General features: G+C 39.0%; 1 protein-coding gene across 1 annotated transcript in view; it reads right to left on the reverse strand.

The window, feature by feature from the left end:
• Positions 1 to 15,038, reverse strand: part of ppp1r16b (protein phosphatase 1, regulatory subunit 16B) — a 120,938-nt gene extending 105,900 nt beyond the window's left edge. The window contains exon 1 of the mRNA XM_074674953.1: positions 14,879 to 15,038. The gene's annotated coding sequence lies outside the window, so the exon portion shown is untranslated. The remainder of the gene's footprint in view (positions 1 to 14,878) is intronic.
• Between the last annotated feature and the right edge of the window lie 8,268 nt (positions 15,039 to 23,306).

Raw genomic sequence — 23,306 nt, forward strand, 5'->3', positions numbered from 1 at the left:
TATATATATATATATATATATATATATATATATATATATATATATATATATATATATATATATATATATATATAAACGCAAAATAAAGCAGTCTCCGTTTAAAAGTCTTTGTGAGACTTGGCAGAAACAGATTGTTTCATCAGGGGGCTGCAAGCTGAGCTGCCTCTAATGCCCATATCAGGGGTATCGTATGACTCTGTTGTTGACTTACCTTGATTAAAGAATGACAGGAGCTTCATTCTTGGATCAGTCCGTAGATACTCATGTGGGCGTTGGTTTAGCTCAGCCGTTAAATTGTGGCGCCCCGTGCACTTTAGCTGTATCATCTCAGAAGGCGTAGCCCCTTCCTCCACCCAGTCAACATAAACTTAAACATGATTCATTTGTTCCATCACACAGTGTAACCGTCTAGTATTTTTTGTTAAGTAATTTATACCTATTGGACTACAAGATGAGGGATTTCGGGGGAGACACAAAGCTACACCTCAAAAACTCAAGCATATGGACTCAGTTTCCATCCCCGACCAGGACCAACATGGTGTCAATAACAGGTCAGAGGGAGGCCTTAGCCTCAGCCGCCTGTGTGTAAACTAAAGGATTTAGAGCACTCATACTGGACATCCTGTTAGCTTATGTTTATCTCTGCTTGTACAGTCAGAGGATTCTCACAGGAAAAGTCTTATCTGCTGTAGAGGCATGTAATATAAATATAAATACAACTCACATTTTTTGTGGTTTTAATCTAGCAATGTACCAATCAGAAACACACTTCAGGCAGGACATGAGGTCAGAATATTTTCTATTAAGTCAGAGGATTTAACATCACCACATCACTGCCAACACAAGAACCCTTTTTTTACCATTTCAACTTCATCACTTAAACTGTTTTGATGCGTTGGAGAGTCTTAACCACTTTCCAATTTGCATCATGACCTGTATCTGTTTTATTCCATGTTTTTCTTTGATGTGGCAACAGAAGCTGCATTTTTCATGTCAGATACTTCTAATTTCATAGTGGAAGACCTTGTAAGATTACCATGAGTCTTCTTTCACAGCTCAGTGGAGAGCAAAGAAGCCCCAGGCAAGGCATGCAAGAAGAAATGTAGGTTTGCTTCTATGCTGGTTTGATGTTGCGTAAGTGTGCCAATGATATGAGACTAAAAAAAGACTCTCTTGCAATCACATAAAAGTAGTGTTTAAAATCACTGTTTCTCACTAAATCATTTCATGTTTAATAAAGAAACAGACAGTTTTCTTCATTAATTAACAAATCCTTTGGCTCAGAAAGTGACAGAATATTAAAAAAACGTGACATCATGTTTCTTGTTTTGACTGAACAGCAGGCAAAACAAGTACTTTGAATTTATTTAAAGAAAACAAATTGCCGGCGCAATTCTAACACCAAATTGAATGTTAAGGACAAAACATTCTGATGTTTTGTAAATCATTTAAAGCCTATACTTTGTTGAAAGTAGTACAGAGAAAACTTATGAAAATGAAAGGAAACTGAGGAGTTTTTACCAATTAGTTAAAAGTAAATGCTCATTTGAATTTCGATGCCAGCAGCACAATTTAAGAAAGTTGTGACCAATTTCTGGAGGTTTGAAAGTGAAACATTGTCTCAACAGTTCCCAACGCTTAGTCCTTTTTTGTTTCATGATGCACCAAATGTAACCAACAGGTGGCAAGGTACAACTGTAATCAGGTTCAGTTCAGCACCTGGACTCCTCTACTACAGAGTGTCACCTGTAAGCTATTAGTGCATCAAAATTCTACCTTTAACATCGTACATTCCTTTCTCTGACAAGTCGCATACCATCTTTTTTATTTATGTTGCTTAATCTATTCAACACAGAGACATTGCGCAGTCAAAGACAGCCCAGTAAAGGAACTAATGTGAATATCAAATTTCCCCAGCTACATTGCAGATTCTCTGTGTGTAAGAAGTTTAAGCCTCCTCTTCTCGACTCACTCATCTGTATTCCTGTTTTACAGTCCATTAGGTGAACTTTAAAGGAATATTATTCACCTTTTCTCCCCTGCCGACACCATGCTGCAAAGATTCATGCTCTGCCATGTTCGTAAACCTCTTTAATTATTCCTCTCCTTCTGCTTTTTAGCTATGTGAGCATGTGGACCCTGTCTTCGTTTGGCTGCTTTTTCATTCATTTGGTGCTTTTGTATAGAAATTGAAGTTTTTTTCTTTTACCAGCTCACCATGAGCTAATTGCTTTTAGTTACATCAGCAGAGCCGGGTGCTGGTTTGGAAGAGATAACAGGGCCTTTTTCACGCGTACGGCACTCATAAAAATAATTCCTAACACTCTTCATGTGGAGCACATGATGTGTGAATACAAATGGTCAGATCTGTGTAGCTGACTTTATGGGAAGGCATTTCCTGACACGGTCGAAACTAAAAATCTGTAGCCACAAAGACATAACCAGTTTAAAAATGTCAACACGCCTTGTGTGAGCCAATGAGAAAACAGCCTGGGTCATTTGGTGCGGGTGAATAACTGGGGTGATATCACTGATGTTTGTTTAGCTGCTTCACTGCTGCTTCTCTTTACTGCTTCCCTGTACTGTACTGTACACCTTCACTCCACACCTAAACTAAACATATAGTTTTTAAATGGGTACAGACATGTTGTGTAATACAAATATTCAACAACCATATTCTTGATTTTATATATTCACTCTTAATTTTACATACTGAAATCCCTATAACCTTATTCGCCTCCACAGTATTCTGAGTTGTCAGATATAGTCAATGTTCCACAGGAAAGTGCACAAATCTGGAAAACTTAGGACATGAACCTTCTGACATTTTCTCGAAATTGTCTGGAGCGGATGTGGGATTTCACTTGGTTTGTAGATGTCATAACAAGATTCAGAGAGAAGCACATGTGTGACCTGGTTTGTGTACATGGTTTTACGACAGGCCTTAACCTCAGCGCGGGGGAAACTTGGCCAGCAGCCTCTCAGCACAGCAGCAGCAGCCTGTGTTTAGCCTGCTGTCCTGTCCCGCTTCTGGGTGGGGTTTACTCGTCCATCTGCTCCACACTGACACGGAACGGTTCATGTTTATTTTCAACCGATCTGTCTGTTTATTTATAAAAGGGTTTGACCACAGTACGCCCTTGCCTCCGGGTTTCTAACTACCCCCTCTGGCTGAACTCATCCAGTTCACAGTATCTCCAGCAAATTCAGAAATATCCTCTGTTCTGTCTTTGATGAACTCTTCCTCCCACTCTTTTCAGTCTGCTCTCCTGCTCTCTGTGTCTGCAGCTCTGTCCACCAGTTGAGTCATTTCACTGCCTAATGATGGTTTGAGTCCCCGGCTAAGATCCAGTCAGAGTAAACACGGCTTAGACTCAGCCAGCCTGCAGTCAGTGTCACCTCTAATCCACTACTACAGCGAGATGGGTGCACAGTGAGCCTGCACTGTCCAAGTTATCTCCAGGCATCAGGAGAGTAAGAGCTATTTTACAACTGCACGACAAAAACAAAGATCCGCCCGGGTTTGTTAGTGTCAGAGAATCCGAGGAGAGAGACGAGGGAACAGTTGATCCCCACAGTCTGTTCCTCCTGCAGAACAGTTTGTGGAGATTCTCAAGGAGCGTAAGCTGAGCGGGCTTATGCGTCACTCCAGGTAAAGTTCATGTAAAAAAAGAACGGTTACATAAAAAAATTCACAAAAAGAAAATACTGATAACTAAAGATTAAAAAATGACTGTAAAAACCTTTTAAAGTCAAATGAAATCTGAACTTACATTGATGCTGCCAGTTTACTTCAATGACGAATCAGTACAGTATGCTTGAACTGAAGAACTTAAACTAACCATTTGAACACGTTAAGAAATCAGTTTCAGAAGTAGGCCTGTCACGATAATCAATAAATCGATTAACCCAACGATAAATAAAAACATCCTCGGTAAGTTTGCCAGCCTCCATAAACTGACACGTGCATGCATATTTGTTTTTCTCCTCTCTTTTGACCAAAGAGGCTGAATGAGAAGATGGCTCACTACGACTATCTTTCCTGACATCAGGGTGTATAGGTTCTATAACGGATTTTGCAGATTTATAGCGTAGTGAGCATCTGTCAAAAATGCGATCTTTGGGGTGAAGACGGGGCTACTCGCGCGTACACACGGAGAGAGCTGAAGCGAGCGTCCTGAGGGGTAAGGAGGAAACACACACTAATATGAGTGATGGCACAAAAGATACGGTTCTTAAGCTGCCTGCCACAGTCCCAGTGTGGGAATATTTTGTTTTTTATCAGAATGAACAAAGTGTGAGCTCATGAACACCAACAAGCTGATATGTCGCATTTGTTTGAAAATAGTGGCGACGAAGAAGAAGAAGGGGAGGTGCAGCGGAGACTTGTTCTTTAACAATCCGCTCTTACTGAGGCTTTTGGTCAGCAAAGTAAATAGAAATAAAAGCGCCAAATGGTGGGCGCTCAAAGACAGCTACATTGCCAAAGAAATGCAGCCCTTCAATACGGTTGAAAGCCAGAAATGTTAAAAATGTTTGACAGACAGTACGGATTGACTGGGAAAAAGGACATGTTACAAACAATTCAGGAACTGTATAAACTCCCTTTTATTTAGGCTATAGTTTTTAGTTTTTTTTTTTGGCGTTTCATTTTTTCTTTAGAGACGGGGTCTATGTTTTATTGTTTTAGATTAGTATTAATTATTTTCATTGACATGTATTTTTTTCTAAAAGAGAGTCCATTTCATTTGCATTGTATTTTTTTCTCTTTCTTGTTTGTTAAATTTATTATATTTTTTGTTTAATTTATTTCATTTAAAAAGATCCTGACCTTTTCATTACAGTTAAATACTCTAAAGAAATTAAAGTTTCTTGCTTTTGATATGGTGTACTCACTTTATTATCCCATTTATCATAATTACATCAATGAAAAAATGGAAAAAAAATCTAAATAATATTGACAATAATATTGTTTATCAGCAATAATATTGTTTATCAGCAATAATATTTTGGAAAGTTATCGTCTAGCAAAATTTGTTATCGTGACAGGCCTATTCAGAAGTATGTAGTTTGTGTACCCTGAGGAAAATAATCCACTGCAAAACTAATAATAATGTTGTATTTTCTGGCGTAGTTTGCAGGACAAGGCTTCACCGCCACACTCTGATGCCATGAAGCATCATCCCTGAAATGGTGAAGTGGATGTGAACTATTTGGTTCCTCTTTGAGCAGCCTTCAGTCTTAATAAGACCCTCTGGGTAATGTCTGGACATGTTCAGTGTTGCAGTGCATGGGTCAGGACCACTGTGTGAGAAAGTGAGAGTCTAAATCCGTCAAGAGAGAGAAATTTAAAAACTTTATCTTCCCCCTTGTGAAGAAGTTATAAGAGATTGAGCCTCGGTGTCAGCAGAGGAGATTATTTAACCTGCTAGTTCAAAGGAAACGGTGCATGTGCTGAAATTTTAACACAGCTTTTTCAAACATCCTAGTTTCATTTTGGAAGCTTTCATTCGTTTAGTTTTCACACAGAAACAAAATTATTTCACAAGAAACAAAAACTTCCAGGGTCAAAACTATTAACCTCCTGATGCCCATAGAAAAACGTGTGTGGGTAACAGCGTGCAGTCAACTGTTGTAGTTTGTAACCAGTCTCTGTCAAATCTCCTGAGGAATCCCAGCCCAGAAAAAAAACAAGTCAGACGTTGAACAGAAAGCTATAGCATCTGTCAAGCTAAATCTTGCTAGCTGTTGAGTCAGACCCTCCACCTATATGCTTTATATTTACTATTCTCATCATGGCTGTTTGTTATGCTTCCTCCTTCAGTCAACTTGCTTTCTGATTGGCTATTGTGAACACCCAGAGAGTGTGTCCTCAGCTGTCCTTCATTTTTGACCTCTACACAACAATCACCATCAAATACTGATCATCTTCAACATATATAATTCAGGTGCGGCCATTATCATCTCACAAGCAGTGAAATCAGGAATGAAAAATAACTCTAATCATACCTCAAACCCCAGGAAAATCTGATAAGATAATCTATGGAAGCATTAAAACATTATGGCCAGAATCCACGTCCAGCCATCAGTGGTTAAAACAGACCATTTGAAAAAATGGTGAAAAAAAAAAATCAGTCCACAATCAGCCGCACTATGCATTAACCAGGTTAATGCCTCAACAGCGATTTAAATTTCATGGCAGTAGACCCCACCATTGGGGTCGCTAGCAGCAGGATCACCACACCTGTTAGACTGCACAATTCAAATTTGTTGGGTAGAGGTTTTGTAGGAAGTTTCCCAAACTGCAGATGTTATGCACCTGCCTCATGGTGCAATTAGATGATTGGCCAATTTCTGGCAGTTGTGCATGTGGCTAACGCTACGAACAAATTGGCCGTTCTATAACAGTTGGACTGTCATGACTAATGGTCCCATTTGTGTAATGGCTGGATGTGCAGACGGGCCCAGGACATTAATGACCTTTGACAGGTTTGGTGAATCAGACAGGAAATAAACCTGATTAGCATGTGGTGTGCATGCCACTTTGGAAAAGAACTAGACAGACAACAAACTGGAACAACTGAAGATGAATTTAAAGGGGCTGTGAAGAGTTTCAAAGTGATCTTGAAAAAGTCTCCTTACCAGATGTATGCCTGAACGTAATCCACACTTAAAAATGAGATCATCAGCACCATTATACGTTATATCCAAATGCCACTTCTTAGCTTCCTGATCAGGTCAAGCAGGACCGAAATGATTTATGGCACGTCTAAGTCTCTACAACCACACCACGGCAGCTGACAAATCAATTTTATTCTCTGCTTGAAAAAAATTTCTTCTATCACTTTTGTAGTGATGGTGGACACAGGAGCCTAACTGTCAGACAGAAAAAGGACAGAAGAGCAGAAGAAAGCGGGTGAGTGATACAGCTAAAAGGCTAAAAGGGCTAGGTTGTTTGTGATAATGTCCAAACAACCTTTACAACAGTGGAAAGAAACAATCCACCTATTTTATTAATCCAACCCACAGTCAGCAGTTATTCTGCAGTGGTCTGTTCAAACTTGAGTGTCTATCAATAAAATGAAAAGTGAGGTTACGTTAGCTCTGCTTGGTAGATGACTGACAGGACATGACCAGGATTTACTAACATTACACATTACTGACATGTCTCACAGAACCAGGCTGTCAGTTGCTCTACATGTTGACAGCTACTAAACCACTGTATGAACTGACAGTTTGCTTGTTGACACATTAGCCTACAGACACGTTGAAACACTGGGCTGCTAGTAGCACTACATATAGCTGGCTATTGACATACAGTAAAAACTTGACTATACCAATAAATATCGTACCTCATCACGTTGTATCTGGTAGAAAGTTGTCTTAAACAACAAAAATGGTTTCAAAGCCAACACAAGCCCGGTTTAAAGTCACACCTTTATGTGCGACTCCAGGCCAGAGGGTGGCAAGCAGTCCAATTAAAACAGATCCTCCCTACAGCATCTTTAGAGGTAGAAGACGAAAAAAAGAAATGAAAATGGGACTACTCAAGGTTACTTAAGTTTCAACAGAAAAAAATACTCAACAAAGCCTCTTTCTAAAGTGTTGAGAAATAATTCCATGAGAAACTGTGGCATCAAACCAAAGGCTCAACACTTGTTGCATTTATTCTTAGAAAGTCTTTCGACATTTTTAATCATTCTGACACCGAAAAGAAAATGTCACCTGCGTAGGAAGGTAGTTTAAATATGTCAGCAGAAAACTGATCATGAAACTGATTCAGAACAACAGAAAACCACAAGCTGCAACCATAGAGTCAGACAGAAGCACCTAACTTCCCCTTTAATCGACACCGCCACTGCTACAGATCAGCTGTGGGAGATCACTAGCATCATGTCTAGACACAAAAAAACTTTAAACATTCGGTCTCCTTTAAGGAATTCTAAAAGTAATCTTTCAGACAAACTTGTGCTCAGCCTTTAAGCAGAAACAGCTGCTTTCACTTTGAAGGACTAAGAGCTGAAGAGCATCAGGTCTCACTAGTTTATAAAACCATATTGAGAGGAACATTAGTGGTTATTCGTAAGTGGAGTGTATGTGTGTGTGTGTGCATATTAAAATTATGTCATTTGAAGACAGATCTTTGCTGTGCCTTGCACATACAGAGGAGCTACACACAAGGAACACTACCAAGGGCACAAACCACAGACTGTCTCACACACACATACACACACACACACTGATACACATATACACACGCACTTGAAGTGCAGCCTTGGCACGACCAGGCACAGCCAAGCACGAGTGAGTGAGGACCAGACAGAGATGGAAGACAGCGCAAAGCAGACATTAAAGGCCTCATCTCAACCAGCTGAGGGAAAATTCACAAATCACAGCCTTCAAAAAGCACACACACACACACACACACACACACACACACACACACACACACACACACACACACACACACACACACACACACACACACACATACAGGGACTATTTCAGCTACACTTTCTATGTTGTCTGATTTTTGCCTTTGAAGTCCAGCAGCTGGGTTCGTCTAATCTCAGAGACATTTTGCCCATGAGGGGAGCTGAACGAAAGCAGGACTACTTATAGGCTGATTAATTTCACAGGCTCCATATAGAGAATTTATTCAGCTTAAACTGTACCAGAAAAAGATCCACACTCTTGCTTTCATACAATATGAAGCTAAAGAAGCCGACTGTGCTTTCCAAAACAATGTGAGGAAAAATCCTTTACAGGGCCCCCACCCCCAAAGCAGCAAATGCCTTCCTGAACACAGGGTGCAGGCCACAAACTCTATGAGCTCACTTCCTGTTCACAACACTTCACTGGGTCTGATTGGTAGGTCAGCTTCTGGAGACACAATGTGCACAAGGTGTGTGGCTTTTAACACAGAAATATGTAGCACTTCTCCAGAAATTAAATCCAAAGAGTCAAAGCCTATAGAAACGTTTTCATACCTTAAGTTAACTTCTAGAATACAGAACACTAAACACTGTCTACTGGTACTTGACAGAAGATGCAACAGGGATTTGACACACTGTAAAGGCTTAAGTGCATGCTGACATGGGAGAGTGTCATCGCAAAATCCATACATGTATCAACCTTTTAAAATACAGCATGTATTGGTCCTTAAATTGAAGGATATCAATATTCATTGTATGATAAATACTGTCACAGGACAAATGTTTGCAAATGAATCAATTCAGGAAGTTTGATTAATATACGACTAAATACAGAAGCTTTATCTGGGTTAATCCTCAAGAATTAAAGTACTTTATCAGATTAATGCCAAAGTCCAAGCAAAAAAAAAATCCAAAGCTGGCATTTTATAGCCTTCCACATAGCATTACCCACAATGCCTTGATTCATTCAGTGGTATAAATAAAACAGCAGTTTCTCAATAACCAGGGGTGAAAGTTGCAAGGTAACAAGGTATGATACAATACATTACGATATGTTACAATATGACACAATACTATACTATATCATATGGCAGGATACAGCACAACAAGACACCACACAGTACGATGCAATGCGACACATTAGGTATGATATATGATACAATACAATATTCTGTGATGCAGTATAATACAATATAATACATTAGATAGGATACTGTGCGATACAGTAAAAACAATACAGCATATGTTTCAGTATAATATGATGCAATGCAATTAGCATGACCACCAGCGGGACCATAAAATATTTGATAAACTGTCTTTTATAAAGACAATATCACAAGATTTTTCAAATAAATAAATTATACATAACTACATTGTGTAATCTGACCATCTGAAGAATCCAAAACTTAGTGTCATGGAGGGGAAACTTAACAAGAGTAGAATTTTATTTTGAAATCAACTGATCGCACCAGTGTAAGATAAATGTACAGGATAAGACAAGGCGACAATGTGGTGCTATGTTGATATTTTTAAAGTACAGTTAATATAAACAGATTTTTCAAAATATGTTTAAAAACTTGAGGGATTTTATTCTGGAGGCAAGACTGGATGTGACAGTGGTGTGTCACAAAAGCAAAGTGTTGGATTCACTTTGTGAAACTAGCAAAAAAAAGCCTCTTACTATACTGTGTATACCAAAGGTGATAGCTGCAAGTGCCCTGTACGGCACAGTCAACACACCAAAATTTAGCAGACTATAGGCAGTGTCAGTATAACTGCTTTTATCCACAGAGTAATCAATCAATCGACTAAACAAAGTCCTTGATTTGATAACCTCAACTGCTCAGTGTCTGTTTTTTTTAACTTGGATGTTGAATGATTTGAGTGTTTCATTTTGGTTATGTCGGCTTTTGTCTCATTGATCTATATCACAAATTGCTTATAAAAACCACTAAAGCTGAATTCTGTTTAAATGAACTGTATAAACTGACTCTACCTCCAGCACATCCATTAATCAGAGCTGGTCCGCTGAGAAGCGTGATTATAGGTTTGAAGTGTGCGCATTAGATGATTTTGAACTTCTAATAAATCTTATATTAGAAAAAATAATTTAACCGTCTCATCTGAGGACTATCTGGAGTTCATCTTATCTTAAGCATAAAAAAGAGGCAGATTTGTCTAAAAGGAGCGCTGCACAAGCAAGCAAAGAGAATCACATGCACAGACAATACAGCACTGATCGATTCAGGAGATGCTAAAGCTGATCCTGAAAAACAAAACTGCATGTGGTTTTAGCCTCTCAGTGAGAAACCACCTGAGGGGGTTCAGATACCCCAGAATGCATCAGCAGGGGATCAACCATCATGTCCTCTGATCACTTAAGCACCACACAACCAAAGAAAGCCTAGTTTAGGAAAATTATGGAGAATAATCTACAATCTTACAGCATATAATGTAGCATCAACTCAAACCAGAAACACTATATATCTGGAGGTGATGTTATTATTCACAGTCTCATTAGGATGAAACTCCAGACACAGGATGGTATTGATCACATAACAACAAATCCATTTTACCGGTTTAATCCTACAACTCAAGACAGATAACCAAAATACAAAAACTGTATATTGTACTCAACATAAAGGGGACACTCAAATGACTAAATGTGGGAACACTGATTACAAAAAGGTGAAAAAAATGGGGCAATGGCTTTAGAGATCCCATAAGTAGCCTTGATAGCTGCCCTGAGATTTGCCTGTCTCAGTATTAGGAGCGCAGATTAGCAGGCAGTGCCTGGTTGCTAGCTGTAATCAGAGCGCTGATCTAGTGTAATCGCTTTCCGATAGTAAACAACCACACTGGTATGAGGCGAGGCTCAGAGGAGACATCTTTAGCAGCAGGGGGTCAACCAACAGATTCCCAATCCCAAACTTGAAAAACTGAGGTCCACTGGGGACTGGATTTTTTTAGAGAAATATGATGAAAGAACTTGTGTTGGTGGTGTTTCTGCATTGACTTGCTTTGATGTTGGTCACAGGCTGCACCCAGTCCGTTTTGAGGATAAAGTGGAGCCGGTGTCTCTCAGTGCGCCTCCTGGGTCGTTCCTGTTTCAATATTTTATGAGCCCCAGCCACATCACCGTGTCGGAATAATTAAACATCAGTTAGGAAACATAACTACAGAGAATATGTTGTGGAGGCGGCTCGTCAGTGAAGGAGAGCAGTGGGGCTCCTCAGAGATCACCAGCGGCCCACTCACACACTCAGAAGAAGCTCATTTCGACAACACACTGTACACACACTAATGATTTATTGTCTGAAGGACTGCTGGCTGTAATGTGGAGGAGTGGAGTGTTAATTTGGCACTGTGTGTGTGTATTTATGTGTGCACATCAGCTCCAAACCACAACGGCAACAAGGCACTGCAGTGCTGTGATATGGAACTCTGTTTGAAACTGTGAGTCTTCCAATGATCTGAAAATGCAGAGAAAAATTGACAAGGGATGTGTGTTTTGTCAATAAAACATCTTCCTGCAACAGCATTACTAGTTTGTTCAAAAAATTGTAGATTTTTTTTTAGCATGCATGTAGTTTTTGAACCAGACTGTAAATATGTTATTGATGCTGTAAAAGTCTGGGGTGGTAACCCCTTTAGCTGTAGCACAGCCACCTGCCACCAGCCAGGACTATATTGATCAAGGGCTACTGATGTAGCACTGTCATACCAGGATACAAACACAAATGACAGAAGGCATCTTGTAATATAGCACTAATTTGCAATAAACTATCAAGAAAACACAGGTAGAGTTGGATTTAGCCTGTTGATCAAAGGAGGACACATAAAGAAGACCAAAGGTTGGTGGTGCTAGCTCTGCTAGTGTAAGCACTCTACCAACCAATCCGACATGCTTTGACAACAGACTTGTGTTTATCACTGTTAAAAGGGCTGCTGACAATGTTCACTGTTTACTGTCGTATCTTTGGACTTGTCTCTTAGGGGCTGTTAACACGACAGCAGTTTTAGTATGAAATGCAAAAGTATTGTTGTGTTGCGTCCGCTTTTTCGCACGGAAACTGCAGTTTAGCCGACCTAAAACAGAAACTTTTGAAAACAGGACTCCAGAGTGGATTTTTTCTGAAACGTTACTGCCACCGTTGCCATGTAAACACCGAGCCAGCGTTTTCAGTGGAAATGCTGACATCACGCTCCACTTCCCGTATGCGCATACAACTGTACCATTGTTGTTATCGTCACAGACTACCATGTTGTGCTTGTGCTGCTCAATCTGCTGAATCTACTGACTGTCTTTTAACAAAATGCATCTGTTGCACCGCTTTTGCACTTCGCATTCATCGATACACCAGACGATGGACCCAACTCTACTTTGGTGAGGATCTACCAAAAGCCACTTCTAGACAAGACAGTTATAGCACCCACTACAGGCCTGGTATGCTAACTACAGTGGGGATTGGGATTGCTTTTTAAAATTCCCTCAACCTTGTATCATCTTGCACTTGCTAAATACCAAAGGTCAGATTTTCAGCTTTACTGCATTGACATTGATTGTAGAGGGATGAATGAGCTGAAAACTTACATTATGATGTTGACAAAGAGCAGTTGGCAAAAAAATCCATATGTCATGCCAAAAGTATCCTGGGCCTCTGATTTCCATCCTTCAGTTGTTTCCCTTCAGAAGATCATGAGTGAATCTGACACTAGACTACACACCATATAGTTTAGTGCTAAGCCTTAGGCACACAACTCCAGGTTTGTGTAATCACACTAACAGTCTAGATGCTTGTTTGTCATGCAGACCTGAGGAATCTTCTCTGATACTTGAATGTTTGCATACACAGACATACTTCCTCTTTTGTATACTTCTACACATGTAACTGTGTCTGTGTGTTTGCTCAAGGACAGATTGAAGCGTCTCTCTCTGACAGCTCATTTCTTCCAACATGAGCTGACAGCCAGCGAAGCTACTGAGAGGAACAGCAGGAGGAAGCGCTGAGGAGGTCTCTACACATCAAACATTTAAAGGCCAACACAGCCAGGCATAGGGCTACAACAGCTAACTTGACAAAGTGTGCATCTGGCAGACTAGCAAAGTGCGACTAGCAAAGCTGAGGATGTTTTCAGCCTTCTAAGTGAGTGAACACAGGGCAGAGCACCAGAGCAGGAAAGCAAAAGTAGTCATAGCAGAAGCATGTAAATAGGACAGTTTTGTGTTGGGATGCTTCGAAGACACCCATTAAACTTTGATGGAGCTTAGTCTGTCATAGAGTGCTGGAGTAGTTTTCACAAAAAATGACACTAGAAATGCTCACAACCAGCAATACATAGCTGTTTCAAGCTGTTTTCTATCTAAAAACTTTGCAATTCGATTATTAATATTATCATATTTGATATTTCATAGTTGAGCAATCAAATCCAGACACGTTTTTTAACAATTTTCTGGCCTCCATCCTCAATCTGGGCTGTAAAATTAGGTTTACTTGAAATCTTTCAGCTACTTTTGGGTTCTAGAAAATAAAATGTAAAAATTTGTTTTAAAAGCACATCAAAAATAATTTAAATGTTTTTTGGTTTTTGGACTGTTTTTCAGTCAGAGGAGTGACATTGATCATTACTGAGCCATTTATCAATCAAAAGTGTGACTTAATTGCTTTAATTTATTAGGGCTTGTTGATTTAATTTCATTTTTGTATGACTTCAGACAGAATTGTTGAGTTTTAGACATCTAGAGAAGTGAATGAGCATTTCAGAAGACTTTAAATCCGACGAAGCAGCTGATCATATAATCGATGAAAAGATCGACTGAGACAAAAAATAACACGTAAGCTCTACTTATCCGCTAGAAGATCCATGTAATTTCACCAAATGTATCTAAAACACTAATAAATACACATTTTACATAAAACAGAGCACAAGGACTGAAGTAATCTGCGTGTTTAGCTTTTAAAAGTTAGGAATAAGTCAGTGAAATGATCATAAAAGTCTGAAATAGTGAATCACAGCAGCTTTATACGGTTTAAAACTCCAGGAGACAAAGTATGTGGTACAGAAATGCTGTAGCGGATGTAGGAAAAGCCATGTGTGTGTGTAACTGAACAGTGGTGTAATGGCAACATCCCAGAGAGGATGTAGAAGCCGCTCTGCTAATCTCAAACCGTGCAGCTGAATTTACTCCGACACCGGCGGCGGTTGAAGACCACGTTTTACCCGCTTTGAACGCAGCATTCGGAGGCGTTCACTGACCCTCAAAAGGCGGTAAAAGTAACCTAGCTTCAACTGCTCCAAGAAGAACAGGAGTCAGACATGCCTCTCCTCCTCCTCCTCCTGCCTGCCACTGAGAAAAATCCCCTTTTTACCCTTCGTTTAGTTTCAACCACTCAGCGGCTAAACCGTCCAAACTGGCAACACGTCCACGTTTCTGCACTCACCTCACTCTGGGTCGAGGTGTTCACAAGGAGGAAGAGAAAAAGCGAGGAACCGGTGGATATCCCGGAGGTTTAAACTTGTCCCGTTAGTACAGAACCAGCAGGGCTGCTTAGAAAAGCTGAGTGTGTGTGAGTGTGTGTGTCTGCAGAGTCTCTCTCTCTCTCTCTCCCCAGCGCGGAGTCACTCCTGGAGGGCGGGGCTGAGCGGGAGGAGGAGACTAAAGAGCGCTGTGTACGGCAGGAGTGCACAAAAGTTGGGCCCCAAGACAATCAGGGCCCCTTTACTGACCATTCTCCAAGGGTGGATCCAACAGGTGGCCAGAGGTGGGGACTGCTCCCCCTGAAATTTGAGTGGCCAACTTGCTTATTAGACCCTTCCTATGATTGGATATTTTGCCTTGGCAGGCCTTGTATAGAAAAACTGTGTCAGCTGTGTCGCAACTAAACGGCAACCTCAAGTCTAAAAAATCTGGAAGTGTGAAAAGCAGCTGTTTTTCAAGAGTTCACCTGGGCCTGGCTGCAGAAACACAGGAATACGCATCCAAACCAAGCCCAAAAAAGCTGTTTTGAAGGCCCTGAGAGGAGTTCAGAAATAACATTTAAATAGTCTCACTTTTATATATTTGTCAGTTCACAAGCTACAATTCAAAATGACATTATCAATAACAAAATTTGTCACTTCAAAGTGCTATTTTTCAGTATGCATGGATGACCCGACCAATCCATTTATGGCACGTTAACAAAAAGTCCAAATGCAGATATAACGCTAGATCAGGCATGGGAAAACTACGGCCCGGGGGCCACATGCGGCCCGTTAAACGTTTTAATCCGGACCGCCAAACTTGAAAAAATTAAATGAATAAACCTTGTTAATGTTTTATTTTCCCTGCAATTCTGATGTTTTCTATATAGAGAGTTCACATTTAATATCAAAATATCACACAAACAATTTTGACACAATCTTTTATTAATTTTTTTGTTTTTTCATTTTTAAAATTTTAAAAGGACAGAAAAAACATGGTTTTCTGTTTTCCTGTTTTCCATTTTGGTTTTAAAACAGAAAAACGAAAAAACAAGTCAGTTTTTTTTTTTTTTTTTTATTTTTTTTTATTTTGTTTTGAAACAGAATAACGAAAGAACGAACCATACAGATTAAAAATTCCATTATAATTCCATTCTCTCATATTCTAATTTTAATTTCAAAACAAAATCAAGACAGCTAAAAATAGACCGTTACTTGTTTTCTGATTTTTGATTTGGAAACAAAAAATTGAATAACAAGTCGCTATCTGTTTTCCGATTTTGGATTCTAATACCGATATGGAATGAACGAATGATACTCTGATAGTTACCAAAGCACTCTATCCATCTGCTCCTGGTACGGCCCCTTTGTCAAAAGTTAGAACCCATTGTGGCCTAGAAGTCAAAAAGTTTGCCCACTCCTGCGCTAGCTGGTTAAGTTTAGCGGAAAGGAGCAAGATCTGTCTTTTTTCTCTGATGAAGACAATTTCTTGGAATTATTTTTCAGTAATGGTGGACACAAGAGCTGGACTGACAAAAAGACAAAGGACGGGAGATCTGAGAAAAGCTTAACAAAAGAGTGATAGTCATATCGTATAGAGTACAGGCTTAAGGCTAAAACTGGTTACTAACTCCAACAAAGCTTGGTTGTAGATGTCTTCCATCTACGATAGACTTCAAATCTCCATATTGGGAACAGATGGGTGACGTCACAGAGACCAAAAGCGGGTACACACAACAGGATAATCGGGCTGATTTTTGTCTCGATCTCCCCCTTACAATCAAAGCCAGCAAAGGCCTAATTGTCTGATGACATCATGTGTGAATTTCCTGTGGTGTGGGGTGTGTTAAGAGCGATTTCATCTGGCCGGAGCCGCTTGGAAGGCCTCCGATTCAGAGATTGTAGATAATAAATATGTTTAATATTTGCAAATAAAAATCCTGTAGTGTGTGGGGCCCTACGAGAAGTATGTACTGGAGCAAAGTCAATCAAGACGCAAGGTGACTCAGCTGACTGACCTAAGAGGAAGTAAGAAATCTATCTGTAATACTTAAAATGACTTTCCTCAACAACAACTCGCGTTGTTATTCGTACAACCCATATCCCCTCTATCTACCCAACCTTTTCCGTTAGCCCTTTTCTTTTGTGTGTGTGTGTGTTTTTTTAATTCTAGGGTCCGAAGACAAACATTTTTTGCTTTATCCCGCATGTCCGTCATGTTTGTTTACACCGAAGTCACGTTTTACTACACAAGATTTGGAATACTGAGAGTGAAGAAGCTGAAGCTCTGCCGAAGAATCTGTTCAGATCAGGGGAGAGAAATCTTCTGTGATCCGTCTTTTGTTATCATCAAGTGTGTGGTCTCTAAATGTGTGAAGTTTTGGAGAATCCTGTAATGTGCACTAACCTTAAGTCACTACAATGTCAACACAGTCAACAGTCGCAAAAGGCTCCCAGTAGCTTTCTCTGTATTTCAGTATTTAATCCATTTCTGTCTAAAATTATGAATTTTGGACAAGTGCTGTCTTTTGCATTCCACAGATTTTGGTCCCTGTTTTAGGTACAGGACACAAAATGATTGGATTGAGCTGTTTGACTTGCAAAAAAAGTGTTTTTAGCATACTTCAAACTAAATCCATGAAAATGCCACACTAAACTCTGCCCCAATTTTTACAATCCATGCCATGCAATTTTCTTCTTTTGCAGTGCCAGACAATAACTTGCGTCTCATTGTGACTTACTAGTGTCTTACTTGCGTCTTTCTTTATTTTTATGTGGACACACCATTAGCCGCTCAACTGTGTCTCCAAGAACCTCACACAAGGTGTTTGCAGTGCAGAATCCTTCAGTTTTAATTACATGGGGGCTGGGTTTTTGGTCAGTTTTGCATGAGACAATTGTTTATATTTTAATATCTCTAAACCTTTTTGTGCCGCTGTCCTTGTAAAACCTACTAAATATTTTGAAAACATTTTTTAAACTGTCATTCATCATTTAGCAGTAGTTTTACTACCATATCTTAAAACTCACATTCTGTTTGAAAGCTAAAAATAATGTAAGCTTTGTCTGTTCAGCCTCCCGGGTGAGACAGCAGACCTTGGAAGAAAAGTTTCTCTCAAAATCTGAGATTCCTCTACCGCTCTTTGGGATTTCCTCTTTTCTTTCAGTCTTTTGTCTCTGCCTGCTCATGTCTCTTTTTTTTCTTTCAGTAATTCTTTCTCCTCATTGCTTGTACTCCCATGTCTCCTGCTTTTCTGTGGTCGTATCTGGAGTAATCACCCACACACTTAATGATGTGAATCCACCTCATAGTACAAGATGGTGGTGCTTTTTGAAGTAGTTTATTACAGTGAAACATGATGACATTAAATAGTTTAGATTTAACTTTAAAATCTTTTTTAAAGGCAGACTGCAAAGGATTATGATACTAGGTGCTGACATTTTTGGGAGTTCTTACAAAAATATTGAGACAAGAATACTGAAAAACAAAACCGTAAAACTAGTTCATTCATGCAAGGAAAACTATTCTCTCTATATATTTTTTGTAAAGCCTGCAGACATGAAATTAAATCATAAACTATTGCCTTCCAATCATTTTCAACTAATTTTCAAACTGAAATAAGTATAAAGCCACCGGCTTTAGCTCTCTGACCAGTTCACGATCCCTCCTGTTAAAATTCTCCGCACAGCAGCAGAGGTCTTTAACAACCCCAGAGAGACTCTGAATAACTTAAGCTGTCTGTCTGCATGAAGATGCTGCCTCACTCTTCTTTGCTCTTTTAAATGATTAATCATCCAATGATTCAATTATTGTCCAGTAAAGATGAACCATTTCTCCCTTGCCAGCTGGGTGATTCCTGTGGGATGGAAGAAGAAGAGTATCTTTCAGCCATGGTGAACATGAGAAGCTGTAAGATTCAAGAGCCTATCAGTCAGAGCAAATTGGACTCAAGATTAAACTATGAATGAAAATGAAAAAATGTGGAGAAAGATTTTCAGTTTGTAATTTTTAAAATGAATGTTTCTCAATGGAAACAATGATTATGACATATTTTTATCCCTTTCATGCCTGAAGATGTTGATGATGAAATTAAAAAAAAAAAAAAAAAAAAGTGGAAAAAGAAACAAAGCAAGAAACACTGGGACCTGAAAATCTGGGTCAGCAGTAATGGCTGATGGAGTTTTGCTCATTCCACCCTCTTCCTCCTCTTAACCCTAATCTTCCCTGGTCCCCAGGCAGCTGGAAATGACGGGCAGGCTTAAGATTTACCCTTTACATATTTCATGGATTTGCACTTGCCCCACTTCTACCAAGGAGCAGAAAGGAGCAGTTGTTTTGTTGGGAGTGGCAAGGCTAAACAAAGACCAAAAGTAACAGTGGAGATTGGGGATAAGATCTCTGCTGGGTCATTCAGTTTGGCCCTGATGTTGAGTCTGGAGCCAATTTGAAGAGCAGTTCAACAGTTTGGCTTGAGCTTTCTCTCAGAGACTCAGAGGATAAAGGCAAGCCCAAACCTGCACCGACCACAATTCTTTGCTCATACTGAAGTAGTACTATTTGAGAGTGCCCACTTGTTACTTTTGTCTGCTGGTAACATGAAAACAACACAGAAAAACAAACTCCTATAGCTGTGATTTTTAAAAGCATCTGAACAGAAACATAGTCTGTCAGAGAACAGAAGGGGAAAGGGAATCTAATAATTTGGAAAAACTTGTGGGGTTTGCTTTTGGGTTTCAATCAAATGACAGTTTTCTCTCTAACATTTGTTTGCTCCACTAAAATTGTTTAGAAATTTTCTCTTGCATCTCAGGTGTGTGGTTTTAAAGGTTTGGCCTTTAACACATTTTCCCTGTGCTAGACATGAAGCTAGTAGCCAGCTAGCTTACCTTAGTATGGAACGATAATAAGTAGTATAAAATGCAGATGGGTTTTCTACTGTCACAATATTTCACTCGGAAGATTATGCTCAAAGAATTTAAAGAGTGCTTCACTAGACGAAGGATATGAGACACCAGCAAGGCAGAACAACGACACTTTTAACAGCTTGCCCCCTTTGTCACATTAACTTATCATTACATTATGCTACCCCAAGCTACATACTGGAAGTTAGCAGGGTGGCGATACACATGGTAAAAGAAAACGCTATGCAGCTGGACTTAGATGAAAAGCTGAAAACTTTTTCTCTTGCTCCAAGTGATTGACAAAAACAGACCGAGTGCAGCTTGTTTTCTATTAGACATGGATATTGTGCAGATAATGTACTTGTAGGTTCTTTTTTGTTGATGTAAAAGCTTATTTCCCCCTGTGTTTATGCAATGCCATCTCCTGGCTCCAGCACTATACCAACTAACAAGAGATGAATCCTCCAGCATCAATTTTCCAATTGAAGTCTTGACGAGAAAGCAAAATACGGTGTTTCCACATCTATGTAATAGTCATTTAACTTTTCTCAGGGAGACCCTCGAGATGCTGATATTAATTTGCTTGAAAATGATTTATGTCATCATTAAATGCTTATTATGAAAGCAAGTACTAAGTCGAAAGCTCTCCATCATCAGTATTTATGGTTTAAACAAGCAGACAAAGAGACTCAGTGTTAGTGAGTAACGAGATGAGAACACAGACAGAAAATATCCTCCCCCTTTTGGAGAGACAATCTTTCTTTGTGTGATGCTATTAAAAACTGTATTATAAATCCGCTCCACAATACACAGCGTGTCTCTCCACCCCGCATTGATCCACCCTCTCCTTTATCTCTGTCTCTCTTCTCTCAGTACTGAAAACTGGATCAGCGCCAAGAAGCTGCCTTGAGCAATGGGTCCATGTTGTAAGTCCTCACATTAAAATACAAGCAAATCAACAGAATGGAGTATGAGCTCTTTATGTACCACTTCTTAGCAGTAAATTAAACCTCAACCTGACTGCTCTTTAGAATGTAAATTACTATACTCGGAAGGTTCTGCAGCTTATGTTATTGACCTGCATCCTGTGGTTTACAGTCCTGATTGAATCGACAGGCCTGTCAATACCCCAATTTGCTTTTCATTGACATTATTTGAGTCATGCCACAGACTTGTTTCTCGTCACTGTCTCTGCAGACTGTTTTCAATTTGAAAAAGAGAAATCCTTGGTTCGTACATTCATGAGTCATTGTTTTTACATGCAAGCCATGCAGTGGTTTGTAAATAAGTAACAAAACCAAGATTGACTGGTTCTTGAACATTGGCACTAATTCCCCTTGCGCATGCACAACAACTATCAATGAGAGCAATTTGAGCTTTATCACTGTGCAATCTTATGTGACTTTACTGCATTTTTATGTAATTTATTCATAATCCAGTTTGATTTTTACTAGTTTTTACTGTCCTGGGATACCTAAAATTATCAGCAAAGAGGGCAGCTAATAGCTCCTCACAGAACTACATTGTCCCTTTGAAAACAAAGGTTTAAGAAATCCTGCTTACACAACCCACTGTAAGCAGTAATCCAATAATCCATTACTTAATACAGCTGCATAATCAGAACTTTGATTCATTTTGCTGTTCATACTTTTATTTATTTCACTCACTTTGTTTCTATTTTTAATGCATGACTTTTGTTTACATCACAATGTCTTAATGTGAATTTTTTTAAGTAAGAGTTTGATCACTCTTCCAAAGCAAACTTACAAAAACATTAAATAGGATACATAATGATACATACAGTACAATACGATATGATACACATGACTTGCCACTAGGATTGACTTGTGAAAGTACATCAAGACATAACAGAATAAGATAGAATAAAATGCACAATGACACAACATGATACGATATAAAAGGACAGACAATGGCACGATACAACAAACATTACAAAAACAGACTTTGAGATCAGAAACAAATGTTACTTTGTGGGTTGTTATGTGTTTTATATATATATATATATATATATATATATATATATATATATATATATATATATATATATATATATATATATATATATATATATATATATATATATATATATATTTATAATTTTACTTTGCTTCACAACACAATACAGTTGGATATGAATAAATACATTACAATATGATTAAATAAGATATGAAACAAAATGACGTATATGTGACAAAACAATATATTACATCATGTAATGATGTGATAAGTTCTTATGCATTACATTACTTTATGATATATTCCATTGTAGTACACTAAGGTAAAACAAAATACAATATGACATCAAATGATACAATGACAATGAGATTGAGATCTTGACAAATATTGCACACACTCCATTGCCTCCACATACAACTGAAAAATGAACACCATGAGAAAACAAACATTATAACAAAATAAAAGCACATACCAAATGAAACCACAAACCACATATTGCGACATTCCTTCCACTTGCGTAGGGTCGGCTGTTTTTTCTTCCTTTTTTGCCCCTTTTTTGGTTCTGTGTTTGTCTCCTTGCAGACGTCAGGTGGGCAGGGTTCCAAAGCACCTGAGAGTGCTTCGCTGGACCCATGTGTCTACAGATCAAACACCGTTTGCCTCTTCCTCATCCTTAGTTGGACTCTCCACTTGGCAGCATGGTTTCACTGAGTTGGCTCCTGCCAACTTTGTAGTTTATTTTACATCAAACACCATGCACCACAGATCTTCCACCCACACAACTAAAAGTTAAAATACCAGATTTCTGTGAAGAAGGTAGAGTCTCACAGAGATGAAGTTCAGATTTTAAGAGAACAGCACAAACTACTATGTCAGCATTCTGGATTATACTCTTAGGCTTTGTTGCGCTGTTTTACACCCTAAGAAAGTTGTGTGTGATGTTTTCATCTTTATTGAACTTACATCATCAATACAGAATCAATAAATAAGGAAAGTATTTTAAATTCAACTCAGTACATTTTCAGTCAGCATTTTTTAAGTTTCAAAGCTTTATGTCATATCTCCCTTGTGTAACATGATCTGGACCAAATTGTCGATCATTTGAGTCGTTTTGCCTCAGACTGGGTTCATACAAAGAGTTTTAAGCTAACCTTTAAAATAATCATTAAGAAACGTTTCTTTGAAAATGCCCTTCGTGTTTTAAACTGTGCACATAACTCATTTCACACAAAGTGAAGGTCGAACCTTCAAGTGGAGAAACAAGTGAAACATATTTTTGAGTGAAGGGAGACTTTGAAGTGCACAGAGACCCTCAAAGCAATGCACTTGAAGAGCACAGATGCATCATAGAGATGCAAATGTGACAGTTGCAAGTGACACTTGTTGTCTCCTGGTTCATTCAGCCGGGAAATAAGAACACTTTACTGGCACGGAAAATTGAAATAGTGTCCTTTGTTGTATTGCTGCAGGGGGGGTGTATCTCCTGTGGACAGCAGCATTTTTCAGCAGAAGACAGACTGAGACAATCTG

Source organism: Halichoeres trimaculatus, unplaced genomic scaffold (genome assembly GCF_033239565.1).
Source record: "Halichoeres trimaculatus isolate MK-OKI-2021-1 unplaced genomic scaffold, fHalTri1.1 fHalTri1_scaffold_1, whole genome shotgun sequence".
NCBI lineage: Eukaryota > Metazoa > Chordata > Actinopteri > Labriformes > Labridae > Halichoeres > Halichoeres trimaculatus.